The following is a 19,241-nucleotide window of genomic DNA, read 5'->3' as shown; positions in this document are numbered from 1 at the left end:
TAAAATAATGACAGCATTAGTCTTGGCCCATATGAACAATAATTTGAGGTTGGTAGACTTTGGAGGACCAGATCACATAAATATTATTTGGGTAAGAAGTAGTTTAGATGTCAAGAGGTATTTTTCCCACTTATTGACCAATAGAACAAGTTATAATCCAGAAGACCAGGTGAAGGATAGAACTGAAGCCAATCTTTTACAAGCATTAATTTACAGAGATATACGTTATACAGTTACCTCCTCAGCCAAAAACCACAGTTTCAGTCTGTTTCTTTCTATAGAGGCACAAATGAATTCCCCAGTTAATGTATACAGTTAAATACAATTAATATACAAGCTATTGTATGCTCCAATTGTTCAAAAAGGAATTGAAAGATTTTTTACTGTGGTCAAGTCTGTATATCGGTGAATTTGTCTCCCAACCATAGATTGCTATTAAGATTTGAAGAGGTGGCATAATTGTTGATACATTAGTCATGGCTCACGATAGTCCAAAACCATCTTGATTCATGAACTGACCCCTTAGATTGGAAAACTTCCAATTTCACTCCATTATTTAGGAGAGTTAAACTAGGAAATTATAGGTCATCAGCCTAACGCTGTTTTAGAGAAGCTACTAAAATAGAATGAACAGAATCCCGACAGTCGAGTCTGCACCGACCACAATCCCACCCAGGACCTATTCCCGTAACCCCACGTATTTACCCTGCTAGTCCCCCTGACACTAAGTGTCAATTTAGCATGGCCAATCCACCTAATCTGCACATCTTTGGACTGTGGGAGGAAACTGGAGCACCCGGAGGAAACCCACACAGACACGAGGAGAATGTGCAAACTCCACACAGAGTGTGGAGGCCGGAATTGAACCCGGGTCCTTGGCTCTGTGAAGCAACAATGCTAACCGCTGTGCCATCCCCATCTGTTAATGGGGTAAGATGACAGAACATCTGGACAAATATCGATCTGATCAGGAAGGGCCAGCATGGAACTGCAAATGTTGAAGAAACCTCGCAAATTTTTGAGAAGGTAACTGTCATGATAATTGAGTGATTGTTGTCGTGGACTCTAATATTAGGTACAATATGGTACACTCTGCTTCACAGGGTTCCCTGACCTGGGGTTTGAAAGTCAGAAAGTACATGTAAGAAAAGTTGTAACAAGGCTTCAGATGCTTTGCAGTTGTGTGTTCATGTCTTGAAAATTAGTTAGTTTACAGCAATGATGTCGGTCATCCTGCATCATAAAAACAAGACGGGGGGTGTAATTTACCCGGCCCGCTGTGCTGCTCGAGTAGCGCAGTGTGATGGGAAAAACCGGCGAGAAGATGCCGGTCACGACTTTCCAAGACTGTTTTGTATGACACAATCAGTCTCGCGCCAGGATACGATGCGAAGCTGATTACCCGATTGAAATTGACATTTGAATCGCATTAGTGAGCCCGTGATGGCATTGTCTGGGCTTGCTCATGTTTCTGACTCTGCCGGGGGATGTTCCCATCAGTGGGGATTAAAGCTCGGGGCGGATCCAGTCTGCAGGCAGACCGATCGGGGGCGGGGGCAGGAGGCGGGGGCAGTGGCGGGGGGGGTGGGGAGAACCGCTGCTCTGTGATCAGTGGGGTGAGAGGGGGATGATCAGGGCTGGCCATGGTGGGCGGAGCAGGGGGGGGGGGGTTGCGATCAGGGCTGGTCATTGGGGAGGAGGTGTCGGGGCCGGCTATTGGGGGTGTTCTGGAAGCTAATGGGAGGCTGGCAGTTTGGGGGGCAGTGCGCATGTGCCAATCTCCCTACCGGGCCGCAATCCCCCGCCCCAGGCAGACTCTGTGAAGCATGGAGTGCTGGAAATTCAAACAACTAACTTTGCCCAAAAAACAGATGGGAAAATCTCCCGTTTTTACGCCCGTCGGGCATGTAGTTTTCTTTTGGGAAAATCGCCCCATGGTGTTGGAAGTGAACTAAAGACAAAATGGACGCTCTGAAAAGACAGACAGAGCTCAGTTTGGAGGGTAATCTTGCCGACAACTGGAGAAGATTCGAGCAGTGCTTCGACCTGTACCTCACAGCGACAGGCAGTAATATGAAACACTCGCAGGTACAGTTTTTTTCCTTTCTTCATGTCGTAGGGAAGAAGCCCTAGAAGTTTATAACACATTCACATTTGAAAGTAATAGAAAATGAAATTACTTGAAAGAAGTAATGGAAAAATTTAAAGCTTACTGCAGTCCTAAGAAAAACATCAGATGTGAAAGATACAATTTTTTTGTGTGCATGCACGGCAGTACGTAACGGAGTTGAGAAGACTAGCTAAATCCTGTGAATTTGGAGAGCTTGAACAATCACTCGTCTGAGATTAAAACATTTAAATGGAGTTGATGTGGAACAGACCATTATGTACATAGTTGTCCAGCCTCCGGAAAGCAGTACAAGAACTGTGATAAACGAAATCACTCTGCGAAGATGTGTAACTCAAAGAAAGTGCACTCGAGTGCAACTGATGTCACAGACACTGAAACTGAACCTTTGGTTCAGTAACAGCAAATTCTATAGACAAATGGAAGGTTGGTTTAAAAATTGTCAAAAATTTAACATAGAAGCAGCTGCTCCTCATAGTTGAAGGGTCAATAACAAAGGGGCATAATTTTAATGTGTGGGCAGGAGATTTAGAGGAAATTTGCAAAAAGCTTTTTCACTCAGAGGGTGGTAGGAGTTTGGAATGCACAGCCTAGGAGGGTAGGAGAGGTGGGAAACTTCATAACCTTTAAAAAGTATGTGGATGAGCACTTGAAACGTCATAACATTCAAGGCTATGGGCCAAGCCCTGGAAAGTGGGATTAGTGTAGATTTAGTGTAGTTTCGTTGGTGCAAAGTTGATGGGCTGAAGGGCCCCTTCTATACTGTATGACTCCCAACAGGATGGTGAATTTCAAGCTTGACACAGGTGCACAAGCAAGTACCATTACCATAAGCTTTCATTGTAAGATAAGTAAAAAAAACAGCTAACTAAAACAAAAGTGAAGTTGTCTACCTACACAGGTGCAAAAGTTGCTGCAGAAGCCGAATGCACACTTCAAGTGAACTACACAAAATGGTCACAAGCACTTCCATTTATCGTAGTAAAAAATTATTCTTCGAATCAAAGCTGGTGAAAATCTGAAGCCAATCAAGAGAATAATGACTGCCACGTCTGCTGACACCCTGAGTAAGTTCAAAGTGTGTTCAAGGCGATTGGTTGCCTTAAGGGAGAACACACCATCAAGGTTGATTAAACCGTGATACCCAAAATACATCCCCTCAGGAAAGTACCAGTAATGCTGAGAGTTGGACAGAATGGAGAAGCTTCCCATCGTAAAGAAAATTGAAGAACCAACGAAGTGGGTAACCCACTTGTTGGGATTCAGCAGGTCTGTCTGGATCCCAGAGACCTAAATTGGGCAGTAGAAAGAGAGCATTATCAGTGCCCACAGTAGAAGAGATCATGTTTAAGCTTGCTGATGCTAAATACTGTTCAGTCTTGGATGCAAGTTCAGGCTTCTGGCTGGATGAACGCAGTTCCTTTCTCTGTATGTTCAATACACCCATACAGGCTACAGATTTTTATGTTTACCTTTTGGTGTTAATTCAGCTCCTGAGGTGTTCCATGGGACAGTGAAGCAGCTGTTTGAAGGGTTAGAGTGTGTAGAAACCTACACTAACAAATGTGCTGGTCTGGGGAGCTATACAAGAAGAACATAACCACAGAATGAGGTGGAGCTGAGAAGAGCAAGAGAAAGGAACTTCAAATGGAAGAAGCAAAAGTGTGAAATAGCTCCCTTGGGACATGTGCTAACAAGTTAGGAACTGAAACCAGAGCAAAATTGAAGCAGTTGTGAAGTTCCCACCCACAACATGTAAGAAAGACTTGGAGAGGTTTTTAGACATGTTGATCTGTCTTGGGAAATACATTCCATAAATGTCAGACCTGACAGCACCTCACAGAGTTTCCACAAAATTATGTGGAGTGGCATGGGGAACAATGTCACCAAGAAGCTTTGATCAGTCTAAAGAAAACACTGACCCAGATACCAGTGTTAAAATATTACAATGTCAATCAACCAGTCAAGATATCAGCGGATATCTTGACAGGCTGATTGAAAATGTTCTGGGAGCTGTCCTCTTGCAAAATAAGACAGAAGTGGTGGTATGCTTCAAAGGCAATGACTGAAACAACAACATTATGCCCAAATAGATCAATAAATACGAGCAATTGTGTTTGGCTCGGAACGTTTCCACCAGTTTATCCATGACAAAGACCTGGAGGTAGAGTCTGATCATAGGCCTTTGAAAACTATACTTAAAAGCTCCTGAACTGAAGCAAGAATCCAAAGGTTAATGCTGCATCTGCAGAAGCACCAGGTCTGATTTAAATACAAACCAGGCAAAGAAATGTACATCGCAGACAACCTGTCACATGTATATCTATCCATCACGGAAGAAAAGGACAAAGAAACGGAAGCGCATGTTCACATGCTGACAAAACACTGACCTGCGACTATAACCAAACTGGATGAGATCAGGGAAGCGACCAAGAATTACGTCACCCTTTGAAGATGGCAGTGACTTGTACAAATTGGCTGACTCACAAGCCAGAGAAGAGCCTCTTCTTCTGTACAAGAACTTTTGCGAGGAACTTCATGTAGCAGAAAAGATAGTAATTCCTGTCACACTGAGGAAAGAAATGGTGCAACACATACATGAAAGTTACCTCAGCATAGAAACATGCAAGAAAAGAACTCAACATGTAATGTATTGGCCTGGAATGGGAACACAAATTGGGGAAATGGTGAACCCTTGTGCCGTGTGCCAAAAGTACGCTAAATGACAACAAAAAGAACCACTTCAACCAAACACTGTTCGAGAAAGACCATGGCTGAAAATTGGAATGGACCTGTTCACATTTGACAACAGTTGAGTCCCTACTAGCTGTTGAGTATTACTGAGTTTTTAATTTATGCTGTTAAGAGGATAGTAAGAGCATCACTTTTTTTTTGCTCACCATGGCATACCTGAAGTGCTCATCTCATATAACAGTGCACAATTCTCAGGCACTGAGTTTTGCAAATTTGCACAGGATTCAGAGTTTTGGCACAATACATCAAGTCCCAAATATCTACAATCCAATGAAATGGTGGAACATATCATGCAGACCTTAAAACATCTGTTGAAGAAGGCAAAGGTAGACAAAAGAGACCTCTACCTATTGAATTGAACATGGGAGAGACACTGAGGATTCTGCAGGAAGGGATCTGGAATCCTGCCGTTGTCACAGGAATCACAGACCAAGGTCTTGCACAGCGGAGACTCCAAATGGACAACAGTATAGGAGAAACTGGAAATTCCTATGGACAACAAAAGAAATGTGACCCTGCTCTGAACCAGTACATGTAGCAAAAGATCAAGAAGCAGAATCCACCGGTGAAGCAATAGATAACCAGACAAAGCCTGAGACTCCTGAAAAATACCTCAGAACATCCAGTGAAAGAATTGTGTACCACAGAGATATTGAGATGAATAAAAGATCAAACAGACTGATCAAAACAGTGTGAAAGAGTAAATAAGAGATTCTGTGTACACGAGTCGGCAGTATTCACAATCTATTTTGTTTTAACAGAGACTTGCCAGAAGTGCTTCTGGTTTATAAAAAGGAAATATTATGATAATATGTGGATTATGGTTGTGGACTCAAGTATTAGGTACAATATGGTACACTCTACAGATCAGGTAACATATGTGAGGGAAGGTTGCAACAAGGCTGTAAATGCCTTGTCATTGTGTGTTCATGTTCTGAAAATGTTATTAATAAAATTGGTATCAGTCATCCTGCGTCATAAAAACAAGACAGTAACAAATGTAAGAATGGAATACCAGTGGATTTTATTTATTTCAACAAGTTTGCAACAAGATCCTCATAAAAAGATCATTAACAAAACTGAGAAAGCATGGATTGGTAACAATTTATTGGCTTGAATAGGGAGTTTGTTGGGAGTAGGAGACAGGGATAGGGATAACGGCTATGTATTCTGATTGGGAGGATGTGATCAGAGGGGCTGGATTTTACGACCCCGCCAATAATATGCTCATCCATCACACACTCTGAATAAAGAGTTACACACATCACCCTATTTTGCAGTCCCAGCAGCACTCACTACTGAGCACTCAGCACTAGAGCTGTCGGCCAAGATTGGACTGCAGCGGAAGCTCTCATGGAGGCAACTTATTTCGACTGAGGAGCGGAAGTCCGACTCTCATCTTGTTGAGGATGCTCAGAGTGAGTTGTGGCTGTGGAACAAGCCTGGTTTAAAGTTGGTAGATTTGCAGGGAACAACTTCCAGAGTGATGAACTAAACACCCTCCCCCCACTGTAAAATCCAGTCCATGGTGGGGTATTTGTGCTGGGGCCTCAGATTTTTAATGGGAACTGAAAATGTAGATTTGCTGGCAGTACTGAATTAGATGAAACATTAGATTATGTAAATAGGAGCAGAAAATTGCAAGAATACATTGATACATTTAGTGAAAAAAATTGTAGTTGGTGGCGCTTCTACTCTCGACCTAAGAAATATTGTTATACTTGCTAAGAGGCAAAAAACTAGAAACTGTAGATGAGCAGAAATGTTTAGATGTCCAACTTAAGAAGCAATGAAAACCTGGAGCACGGGTACAAAAGAATTCAAAGGCCTGATAAAATGTCGGCCCTTACTTTTAAGAGGGTTGCAATACAAATGGATGGCAGAGCTCTGGTCAGACACAATTTGTCACAATCAGGCGCTGTTTTAAGACCTGGGCTGAAAGGTCCTCAAGAAGGAAATATTGGCCTTGGATGGAATGCAATGCAGATTCACCCAAATTATTTAGGATCTAAAAGGATTAAAATATGAACTTAGAGTGCAAAAATTAAGATTGTATGTCCTTGACTATAGAAGATTAAGGGCTGATCCAATTTGGGTGTTTAAGAGGACCAAGTATATTTAAATAATCAAATAAATCGGTAGGATTCCCTGTTCTGGATTCCCCCATCAACTCCTCTGATGGGGGAATCCAGAACAATGCCGCATAATCTTAAAATCAGAGCTAGATCATTCAAACATGGTATCAGAAAGCGTTAATTGTTTCCACAAAAAGCTGTTGAGGCTCGGTCAATTAAAATTCTGAAACTGTGATTTGTAGATCTCTGTTAGGCAAAATTATAAAAGTTACAGAATCAAGGTGAGAAGATGGAATGAAGAAATGGAAGAACCAAGACCTACTGGAATGACAGAGCAGGCTCAAGAAACTGAATGGGCTCCTGTTCTTATGTTTAAAATTATTCACAAAACATTTTTCCTCTTCTGAGTGGCCCAACAATTTCCAATTATTACATGCTTTTTCTTTGTCACTATGTTTGCAGCACATTTTGTTTTAAGTAATATAAGTAAGCCGACCATTGCTGTTTGTTTCTTCTTCAGTCATTGATTGCAGCCTAAATATTGGGATAAAAGTCTTCTGTCAGTTGTGAAGTTGCTGCCTGATGTGGGATAATAAGAGTAGTGAGATTTTTTTAAATCAGTACACATTAAGGCACTGACAGAATTAGCAACATTCAGTTAAATGACTTGAAAATAAGCTGGCAAGAAGCAATTTCCACTTATGGGATGCAGTGATTGATTCAAGTAAGTGATTATGATTGTAAAATATTTAATGCTGATAATTTAAATATTATTGTTGATTTTGAGGAATATTGTTCACTTTGGTCAAAAAGCATTTTACACCAGGGAGCAATGTGGAAGGAGGATTGTGCAAGGGGTGGGGGAAGGGCAAACACTAAGGGACTATGTGGAAGGAGGGTCGTGCAAGGAGTGGGGTGGGTTAAGGGTAAGGGAACCTGAACCAAAATGGGACCAGCGTCCTCGCAGGGAGATTTGCTAATACCGTTGGGGAGGGTTTAAACTAATTTGGCAAGGGGGTACGATCGAGAGAGAAGGTTCAGCCTTTTGGAGGTGTACCTCCAAAATTAGAAGAGACAGCAAGTGAATCAGGAAGGCATAGAAGTTATGGACCACTTAAGGAACAAGGGAGTTTGGCAAGATTTGATGGTATCTTAATGCAAGAAGTCTGACAACAAGGCAGATGAGTTAAGGGCATATAAATTAAACATGGGGGTATGATGTCACTAAAACAGAGGTAGGATTGACAACTCAATATTCTATATCGGATCTTCAGGCGAGCAGTGAAGGAGGTGAAAAAGGAGGGGGTGTCACAATTTTGATAAGGAAATCAGTTAGAGCAGTAAAGAGTTAGTGTCTTCAAATGAAGCCATATGGGTAGAACTTAAAAATCAAGAAGAAGCAATCAGATTGCTGGGAATGTTCCATAGGTCCCCTAATCGTCTTGAGAGAAATAGAAAGCAGATATGTCGGCAAATTTCAGAGAAGTGTAAAAATAATAGGGAGTGATAGTGACGGATTTCAACTTCACCAACGTTAACTGGGGTAGTCATAGTGTGAAAGATTTAGAGGGAGCGGAATTTTTAAAGTGCACCCAGGAAAATCTTTTAAGCCAGTATGTAGAAGATCTTACAAGAGAGGGGATGATGCTGGACTTCAATTTATGTAAGTGGTTGAAGTATCAGTCGGAGGATATTTTGCAGACATCGATAATAATTCTGTTAGATTCAAGATTGTTATGGAAAAGGACAAAGATGGGCCTGAAATCTAAGTTCTAAACTGGAGAAAGGCCAATTTTAATAAGATCAGATATGATTTGAGCATAGTGGAGTAGTAGCAGACACTTTTAAGTAAATCTGTGACAGAAAGGTGGGACGCATTCAAGAAGGAAACAGGGAGCATATAGGGCCAATATGTTCTAAGAAAGAAAAACAGTGGGACCAATAAATCCAGTGAGTCCTGGATATCGAGGGACATAATACAGCATTGGACAAAGAGAAAAAGAGAGGCTTTTGGTTGATATCAAGGTCTCAAAACAGCAGAAGCCCTCGGGTATAGAATGTGGAAGAGGGAACTTAAAAAGGAAGTTGGGAGAACAAAAAGGGGACATGAAAGGATACTGGCAGATAAAATAAAGGAAAATCATAAGTTGTTTTACAAGTACATTCATAGTAAAAGGAGAACTGTGGAAAGAACAGGGCCCATTAAAGACCACAGTGGTAATTTGTGTGTGGAGCCGGAGGATGTAGGTAAGGTTCGAAATAAATACTTTGTGTCAGTATTCATGAGTGAAAGGGACATTGCAGGTATAGAAATCATGGAAAAGGACTGTGATACAATTAAAGTAGTCCCATCCCCAAGCACAGCACCTACCATTTTCGCAAGGTGGAAGGCGGGACGGGTGGGGGGGGCGGGGGAGGCGGCAGGCGGGGGGCAGTTTTGGGGGTGGATTCCAAGTTGCACATCTGTGGCTCACTGAGGCTGCTGCCCATATTAAACAACAGCTGTCTCCATTCATGTCTGATTTTTGTTAGTAAGAAGTTTAACAACACCAGGTTAAAGTCCAACAGGTTTATTTGGTAGCAAAAGCCACACAAGCTTTCGAAGCTCTAAGTGGCTGTCTTGTCTGGAGACAATACACATCTTTTTAGCCTGTCTTGATGCTCTCTCCACTCCCATTGTTTTGTTTCTTAAAGACTTGATTAGTTGTAAGTATTCGCATTCCAACCATTATTCATGTAAATTGAGTCTGTGTCTTTATAAACTCTGTTTGTGAACAGAATTCCCACTCACCTGAAGAAGGGGCTTAGAGCTTCGAAAGCTTGTGTGGCTTTTGCTACCAAATAAACCTGTTGGACTTTAACCTGGTGTTGTTAAACTTCTTACTGTGTTTACCCCAGTCCAACGCCGGCATCTCCACATCATGATTTTTGTTAGCCAAGAGAGAAAAATAGCAGGCAGATCTGATAGGAGCAGATCTAAGCTTTGTCGAGTTGCTTGAATATGTAGGACATTCTTTTGGTTATGGTCACAGGACACCTTGGTGGTCAGGTGTCCTTTTGTGTTGTTAAAAGTAGGTATGAATATATGCAAAAAACAAACTCATTGGAACTATCAAGCAGATTTGAACTGTCAAAACCAACTGTCTAAAGGAGCTGTTGAGGTATTTAAAACTCCCATCCTTTATTTGTGAATAAAACTGGAGTGTTAAAAAAAATCAATGCTTGCTATATCACTATCTTGACTTAAGCCTGAGGATTATCATTACTGGATTAGTGCTGCATGAATGATTTAATAAACTTCCATTATCACAGTGGAGTGTCTGCCATTTCAGTCATTTGACAGTCCTGAGTAGTTATCACCTCTTTGAAGTGGGACCAGGAATACTTGATTTTATAAGTAATGAAAGGAAATTAAATGGTTTTTAAAATCAGCATTTTCTTTTCAAATAGTGAATTCTTCAGTAGACCCATAAGAACTTTATTTGATCTCATCTTAACACAAATCCTGAGGTCTTTCTATGACAGATACTGGATGGATTGGCATAGTGTAAAGAAAAAGGATGGTGGGTGGGGAATTGAATGCTATGAGTTGGCATAAAGGGGCTATAAAGGGCCATGTAGAGTGGATGGAGGAAATAGCTTTCCATAGATGCTCTAAGGAGCCATGGGAGGTGGGTAAATGGCATGGGGAGTGTGAAGGTTGGAGGGATGTTATTGTTTTCATTTAAAATGTCAACGCAGTGCTGAAACACTGAGGCAAGCCATCCACCCAGCCCACATCCACACCCAGCAGCCTCTGCATAGTTTCCAAAAATTATGGCCTGAATGTTTGTTCTCAGGTCAGGTTGAAAGTGCACTGAATTCCCATCCCCCTTCTATTAAGTCCTGAGTCAGAATGCTTGTAGGCTACCTTCCCACCTAAAAGCTCCAAATCTTGTTGGGTTTGCCTGCGGCTCTCTGAAGTGGAGAGGTGGTCCCTCGTTCAAAGGCACTATGTGTCCTACTGAGGTACCTGGAATCAGGAAGGTGGGGCCTCAGAGTGAGCCATCCTTGCTGGTGATCCCACACCTCCCTCCCCCCATCTCCAATGACCAGCATTCCCCTTCCAGGGAACCCCACTTACCTGATTCCAGAGGATTAATTGTTGATTCCCAGTGCATTACTGGGAGTGGGCAGCTCTCCTCATGGTGCTGCCGAACTACAAAGCTGTCAGCCTCGAGATTGGGATTTCTGCCTGACGTGGGCCTTACTTCAGTGGGAGCCCTGAATGTTTCGGAATAGTATCAAGCCTCCTGTGTAGAGGTAATGTGGAGCTCCCATTGGTTCTCCATTGGGTGGTTTCCATGTCCCTGCTATTAAATTTCACCCATAGCTTTGTAAAAGGTACTGATCTATTGGAGATTAAATAATCACTCATCAGGTTTATAAATCAACCGTCCATCCATATTAGTTCAGGTTTTAAGAATAGCAACACATGATTTTTATAACAAATTGCTTGGATTAAAGGGTTTCTCTCGATTTGAAATTAATGTTCTGCCTTGTGGTGCCCAGAAGTCCGAAATGACCATGCTATTTTAGACAAATGCAGTAGCTTTCATCCAATGTGTTGCAAATCAATGTTATTGTTGCCATGGTGCAGATTGTAGTGCAGAGTGAGTGATGTGGTATTTGACAATATAGTTCCTAAATCATTTTAGAGTAATATAACAATATAACAGTACAGTTGGCATGAGTGTGAATTGATCCCCGGAACTCTTTGTATTAAAATTCTCATCGGGAACTACATTGATTTGAGGAATTTACAAATACAGAATGACCAATTTTCTATGCAACCATTCCCAGATAATACAAGGCCAAATATTATCTCGCTCCTGTTAGTGCATTTGTTTCAGAAATTGTGAAGCAAATAGGTTAAAAGTACACTTCTATTGATGTTTGACTCTGTATTTCTTAAATCAGTTTGTCGCATAACATGTTTTCAGGTTCCTATTCTTTTGAAATAACTTCCTCTTGAAAGAAATTTGAACCCTAAACGTGTCTCTCAGGATATGGTGCAAGTCCTGTAGGTGTCCTGTTCCTCTGACCCTGACATACTGTTTACCCCTGACCTTGCCAGCGCACAGTGCTGTGCCTCACTCACTCCCTCTTGGTGTGTGTGATCCCTGGCGATTGCTGCTCGCTGGAAGGATCAGCGCAGGAAGGCGAGCAGCTGAGATCAAGCTGCACATTGGGCTTCAGCGGGCGGGGGTAATGGCTCTTCATCTGGACGACTCCTTCCCTTACCACGGTCTGCTGCTGAAGAAGGAGACGGGCGCCGCGTCTTTCCTCGCCCGGTACCCGGAGTACGACGGCAGGGGGGTTCTGATCGCTGTCTTGGACACGGGAGTGGATCCGGGAGCACAAGGACTGCAGGTAAAGGCAGGCGATCGCAAGCTCGGCATCGTGAAGCCTCGGCCTCGTACACAACACAGCCACGTAGACTTTTAGAAGCAGCATTAAATCGACCACCATTCACCTTGGAAACAAGATATTATTATCTTACACCACATTTAATACATGTAAAATAGCATTTGATTACAACCCGGATGTGTTAATAAATTATTGGATGGTGGTGATCAAGACTTAACTGGCCTCTTTCAAATGTGCAGTTTTAACACTTTGCTCCTCTCATCACTGTGAGGTTATTAATTCGTGCATATTTATTCACTCATTTTGATATTCCCACTTGATTAGTATCGTAGTATTCGTATAGTATAGTATATTAGATAACTGGCTGGACCAAGTATACTGGATATTGAGTTCACTCTTTGAGACCAATTTCCTCTGTGCCATGAATAGTATAAGTTTATTATCATGACTGTTAGAAGATTGTGGAGAGATGTGTGTATGCATATATATATACACACACACACACACCCTTGGTCAGCTGGAATTTGGGGAAGGGATGTGTATTATAACAGTACTTGTGCTCAATTTCCAGTGACCGGAAACTACAGGCTTTCCTCTTGACAGTGCTATGACAATGCACAAGCCGAATTTCATGTTTGATCTAGAGTGGAATTTTGCGATATAAATAATTTTTCCAGTCACCCTTTTATTTCTTAGCAAGGTACCAAGGTTACACTTTAACGTACGGTTAAAAAGTTGTATAAATTATTTCATCCTTCATTGCATATTGTTTATAATTGCCCGTGGAAGCAATTGATCTATTATATCATTTTGGAATAAACAGACAATGCAGTTTCCAATATGACCTCAAGAAAAATAAAGTTTTTTTTCAGGTTCCAAAGAATATTATGTCACCCTCTCCCCTCCACCCTTCTCCAAAAAAAAAACAAACTTCCCTGCCTGCTGATAAGTCAGAAAATGAAGGGAAAGTGACAGCTTCCAAAAATTAGGATACCTTTTAAATGTGGTGTTAATTAGGAACCCAGTTGTGTACCACATACAGAAAAACGAAGAACTGGATGTAGTTTGATCCTAAATTTCTAAAATTAGATTGGTAAGTTATTAAAGTGAAGTTGAGGTCATCATAGACTTTTGACCTTTTCATTTCACTCATTTAAGCACATTTTAAAGTGTAATTAAATTAGAAGGCCAAAATCTTGTTTTTAAATATTTTTACATGTATTGAACTGGAAATAATGCCTCATACACAATTATGGTTGATCATTCCAGTTACTTTCATGTCACTGTCACAGGACATAATGGATGTGAAAACTTAGAAACATTTTTGCTGCGGAAAGAGCTCATTTGGTCATCTTGGCCATGCCAATTGGGAAAATTGTCACCCAGTCCAATCTCTCCTTCCAGCTCTTGGTCTCGAGCCCTGTAAGTTAAGACGTTTAAAGTGCATATCCAGATTTTTCTTAAATGTGATGTTGCCTCTACTATGCTTCCAGGTGGTTAGTTCCAGAATCCCATCACACTCTGGTTGGCAAAATTGTATTGCCACTTTCTCTAATCCTTCTGCCAATTTATGCCCCCTGGTTATTTCTGCAAACAGAAATTGGTCATTCCTATTGTTGGAGTAAAATTGAGACTGTTCAAGCCATTATTGTGACTTATAAAACTTTTTAAGCCATCATTGTGAATGTAAAACTTTTTAAGACAAGAAAAGTTGTGTATGTAACTTTTGCACTCTGTGGTTAACCACAAACACTCGAGCCTTGACTCGTGACAAGCTGGGGTGAGCCATGTCTCATTTTTAGTGTAAAAGTGCAAAGCAAGCAGGAATAGTCAGACAGCAAAGGACAAGAATAGTTAGGTCGCTCAGGGGCAGATGGCCTGAAATTGGCCGAGAACAATGAGGTATTTTCAACGAAATGTGATTGGGAGTTATTGATAACTAACTATTGGCAAGGGGCACACTTGGCCAAAGTATGTAACCGCCTACGGCTTGATGCAAAACTGCTGATGTTTGCGATGTTTTAACGGATATAAATGCACTTGCTGCCAAGCCAGATTGAGGAACTCTGCCCAGAGATCCTCCCAAAGCTTCGATTCAATAAACTGCATGTTGAATCTCAAGTCTGATCTCCGAGTGGTGACTTTTCCCACAACACCTATCGACGCCATCTAGGCTCTTCATACTTTTATACAATTGAGTTAAATCTGCCCTTAGGTCCTATTTTCCAAAGAAAACAACTCTAGCTTATCTAAAGGAGCTAATTACATTAGCTGATGTAAGCCTGCTATTCAAAAAGGGAGTTAGAGAGAAAACAGGGAACTATAGACCGGTGAGTCGAACTCTAGTTGCTAGAGTCTATTATCAAGGATTTCATAACTCGGCATTTAGAAGGCAGTGGTATAATCAGACAAAGTCAGCATGGATTTACAAAAGCGAAATCCTGCTTGACGAATCTATTGAAATTCTTTGAGGATGTAACTAGTAGAGTTGACCAAGGAGAAGCAGTGGATGTGGTTTATTTGGACTTTCAGAAGGCTTTTGACAAGGTCTCACATAACAGACTACCATGTAAAGTTAAAGCACATGAGATTGTATGTAATGTCTTGAGATGGATAGAAAACTGGTTAGCAGCAAGGAAGCAAAGAGTAATAAATGGGTCTTTTTCCGATTGGCAGTCAGTGACTCGTGGGGTTCTGCAGGGATCTGTGCTAGGACCCCAACTGTTCACATATATTAATGATTTGGAAGAGGGAACTGAGTGTATTATCCCCAAATTTGCAGATGATACAAAGTTGGGTGGGAGAGTGAGCTGTGAGGAGGATCCAGAAGTGGGGATCAGGATATTGAATTTGATGACCAGCCATGATCAAAGTGAATGGTGGAGCAGGCTCGAAGGGCCGAATGGCCCATTCCTGTTTCTATGTTAATCTTCACTTGTAGCTAAAATTTCCTGTTCTTGGACTACATCAAATACTCTACCCTAGTTGACTCTCCTTGTTATTACCTGAACAAGTTGAATCATATTAGTCTGAAATGAGACCTATCTTTAACAAATCCACGCTGACTGCCCCTGGCTGATGAGTACCTCGAAATGACAATTTATTCGGTTTCTCAGAATTCTTTCACTTGCCCACCATTGAGGTTTGGCTGACTGGTCTGTAATTACTTGTACTATCCTGTGTCCCTTTTAATACAGCAGTATAACATTAGCAGTCCTCCAGTAATACCCCTGCAGCAAGAGAGGATTGGAATAAGATGGTCAGAACCACTGCTATTTCTTCCCTTGCTTTAGCAGTCAAAGCAAAAATTGAAAATTTTGACTGGTCCATTGGTGATGGTATTATTTGATGTCAAACAATTTTATATGTCTCTATGTGTATCATATCAGTTGTCAGGTACCTTTATATTTTTTAATTGTTATATGATGCAAAAAGGTTAAGTTAATTTTAGGTAAATTGAGCGAGATGGAATCTAAGCTTTATAACAACCGACAAAACTTAATACTTTTAAAGTAACTTTGATAGAAGAAAATACGTGTCGGGGGATATGTAAATAAAAAGTCTTGTGTATGGTACACATTTCCTGTGCACAAATCTTTTAGGATTTTACCTCAACATTTATAATAACAGTTGGTTAAAAAAACACTGTAATTGGTTTCCTGTCAGGGTGCAGATGCAAGTTCCTGCCTTTTGTGGTGCAAATTGATGAGCAGAGGCATTCTACCAATTTTCACTCAATGTGAAGGTAACTTTGATTTTTAATCAATCTTATCTCATTTAAATTTTTAAAAAATTATTTTCTTTTATTATTCTCTCCCTTGCCACCGTCTGAAATTCTTCACAATTCCTATCCATGATGCAGCCTCAAGTCATGGGCCAATTTTTTTCCGCCTTATTCAGCTTTGCATTGCAACTCTCGTGTCAGACGTAGACCAGGTTCAAGTTCCGTTCCTGTCCTCTTCCTCATAGACACTGTACTGTTCCCTTCTAACACTTGCCTCAGCTTTCTGCACATAATCAGCTGGGCAGCAATATGCACATTTTAAAAACATAATATTTCATAAACTTAGATCAACTTTTTTGATGAAATAACTTTTGTATGTATATAGACAGAGACAATCATTTACAGAGCATTTTTTAACCAGTTGCCCATTATAAATGTTGATGTAAAATCCTGGAAGTGTGTACCATACCCAAACTTTTGAATTATATGTCTCCCCAACATGTTTTTCATGCATCAGAATTACATCCAAAGCATTTAGTTTTATTGCTTATTATAAATAATTTAGATTCCATCCAGTGCCATTGTTTTTCATGTTTATTACTGACCATAGAACCATTGAAAATTACAGCTCAGAAACAGGCCTTTTGGCCCTTCTTGTCTGTGCCGAACCATTTTTTGCCTAGTCCCACTGACCTGCACTTGGACCATATCCCTCCACACCCCTCTCATCCATGAAACCGTCCAAGTTTTTCTTAAATGTTAAAAGCATTTACAACTTTATCCGGCAGCTTATTCCACACTCCCACCACTCTCTGCGTGAAGAAGCCCCCCTAATATTCCCTTTAAACTTTTCTCCTTTCACCCTTAACCCATGCCCTCTGGCTTTTTTCTCCCCTCGCCTCAGTGGAAAAAGCCTGCTTGCATTCACTCTATCTATACCCATCAAAATCTTATACACCTCTATCAAATCTCCCCTCATTCTTCTGCGCTCCAGGGAATAAAGTCCCAACCTATTCAATCTCTCTCTGTAACTCAGCTTCTCAAGTCCCGGCAACATCCTTGATAACCTTCTCTGCATTCTTTCAACCTTATTTACATCCTTCCTGTAACTAGGTGACCAAAACTGTACACAATATTCGAAATTCGGCCTCACCAATGCCTTAGATACATAACACTCCAACCTTTATACTCGATACTCCGATTTATAAAGGCCAATGTACCAAAGGCACTCTTTACAACCCTATCCACCTGTGACGTCACTTTTAGGGAATTCTGTACCTGTATTCCCAGATCCCTCTGTTCAACTGCACTCTTCAGAGTCCTACCATTTACCCTGTACGTTCTACTTTGGTTTGTCCTTCCAAAGTGCAATATCTCACACTTGTCTGCGTTAAATTGCATTTGCCATTTTTCAACTCATTTTTCGAGATGGTCCAAATCCCTCTACAAGCTTTGAAAGCCTTCCTCACTGTCCACTACACGTCCAATCTTTGTATCATCAGCAAATTTGCTGATCCAATTTACCACATTATCATCCAGATCATTGATATAGATGACAAACAACAATGGACCCAACACTGATCCCTGCGGCACACCACTAGTCACAGGCCTCCACTCAGAGAAGCAATCCTCCACAACCACTCTCTGGCTTCTTCCATTGAGCCAGTGTCTAATCCAATTTACTACCTCCCCATGTATACCCAGCGACTGAACCTTCCTAACTAACCTCCCATGAGGGACCTTGTCAAAGGCCTTGCTGAAATCTAGGTAGACAACATCCACTGCCTTCCCTTCATCCACTTTCCTGGTAACCTCCTCGAAAAACTCTTAATAGATTGGTCAAACATGACCTACCACACACAAAGCCATGTTTACTCTCCCTAATAAGTCCCTGTCTATCCAAATATTTGTAGATCCTATCCCTTATCACACCTTCCAATAACTTGCCCACCACCAACGTCAAACTTACTGTTCTATAATTTCCCGGATTTCTTTTGGAACTTTTTTGGAACAACGGAACAACATGAGCCACCCTCCAATCATCCGGCACCTCCCCCGTGAATACTGACATTTTAAATATGTCTGCCACGGCCCCTGCAAGTTAAACACTACCTTCCCTCAAGGTCCGTGGGAATATCCTATCCGGTCCTGGGGATTTATCCACTCTGATTTGCCTCAAGACAGCAAGCACCTCCTCCCCTTTAATCTGTAAAGGTTCCGTGACTTCCCTACCTGTTTGCCCTATTTCCGTAGACTCCATGCCCATTTCCTCAGTAACTACGGATGCAAAAAAACCATTTCGTATCTCCCCCATCTCTTTTGGTTCTATACACAGTCTACCATTCTGGTCTTCAAGAGGACCAATTAAAATTCTCCTGAACACATTTTACAAACTCTACCCCGTCTAAACCTTTAACAGTATGCAAGTCCCAATCTATATGTGGAAAATTAAAATCCCCTACTATCACAACTTTGTGTTTCTTGCAGTTGTCAGCTATCTCTCTGCTGATTTGCTCCTCCAGTTCTCGCTGACTATTGGGTGGTCTATAATACAACCCCATTAATGTGGTCATACCATTCCTGTTTCTCAGCTCCACCCATAGGGCCTCTGTAGACAAGCTCCCTAATCTATCCTGCCTGAGTACCGCTGTAACATTTTCCCAGACCGACAATGCCACCCCACCCCACCCCCCCCCGACCCACCCCGGCCACCCCACCCCCAACCACCCGAGCTACACCCCCCCCATCCCAGCCACCCCCCCTCCCCCCCTCCCCCCTTCCAACCCCAGCCACTCCCACCCCGGCCAGCCCCCCCTCCACCCTGGCCACCCCCACCCATCACCATCACCACCCCAGCCACACCCCCCACACCGGCCAATGCACCCCCACCTGCCTGGCCACCCTGTACCCACCTCCACGCCGACCACTGCCCCCCCGCAACCCCCCCCCCGCCCTACCCCGGTCACCACCCCCGTCCCCACTCCCCCAGCCACCACCACCTCCCCACCCCTGACAAGACAAAAAAATTGGACAAGTCAGGTCTAACACGTTGCTAACCTTCATTATTCGATGGTATCACTGTCCTTGTTATAGCCATCTTTTTTCTGATTTTTGAGATGTGTCACAGACAAGGCTGGGATTTATTGCCATC

At 41.9% G+C, this 19,241-nt stretch overlaps 1 protein-coding gene across 1 annotated transcript in view; it reads right to left on the bottom strand.

Annotated features, from left to right (window-relative positions):
- Positions 1-19,241, bottom strand: part of LOC144500022 (uncharacterized) — a 166,556-nt gene that overhangs the window by 108,591 nt on the left and 38,724 nt on the right. The window lies entirely within an intron of this gene.

Source organism: Mustelus asterias, chromosome 10 (genome assembly GCF_964213995.1).
Source record: "Mustelus asterias chromosome 10, sMusAst1.hap1.1, whole genome shotgun sequence".
Lineage (NCBI taxonomy): Eukaryota > Metazoa > Chordata > Chondrichthyes > Carcharhiniformes > Triakidae > Mustelus > Mustelus asterias.
Note: the sequence above shows the minus strand (reverse complement) of the source record. Positions and strands in the feature narration are given on the sequence as shown.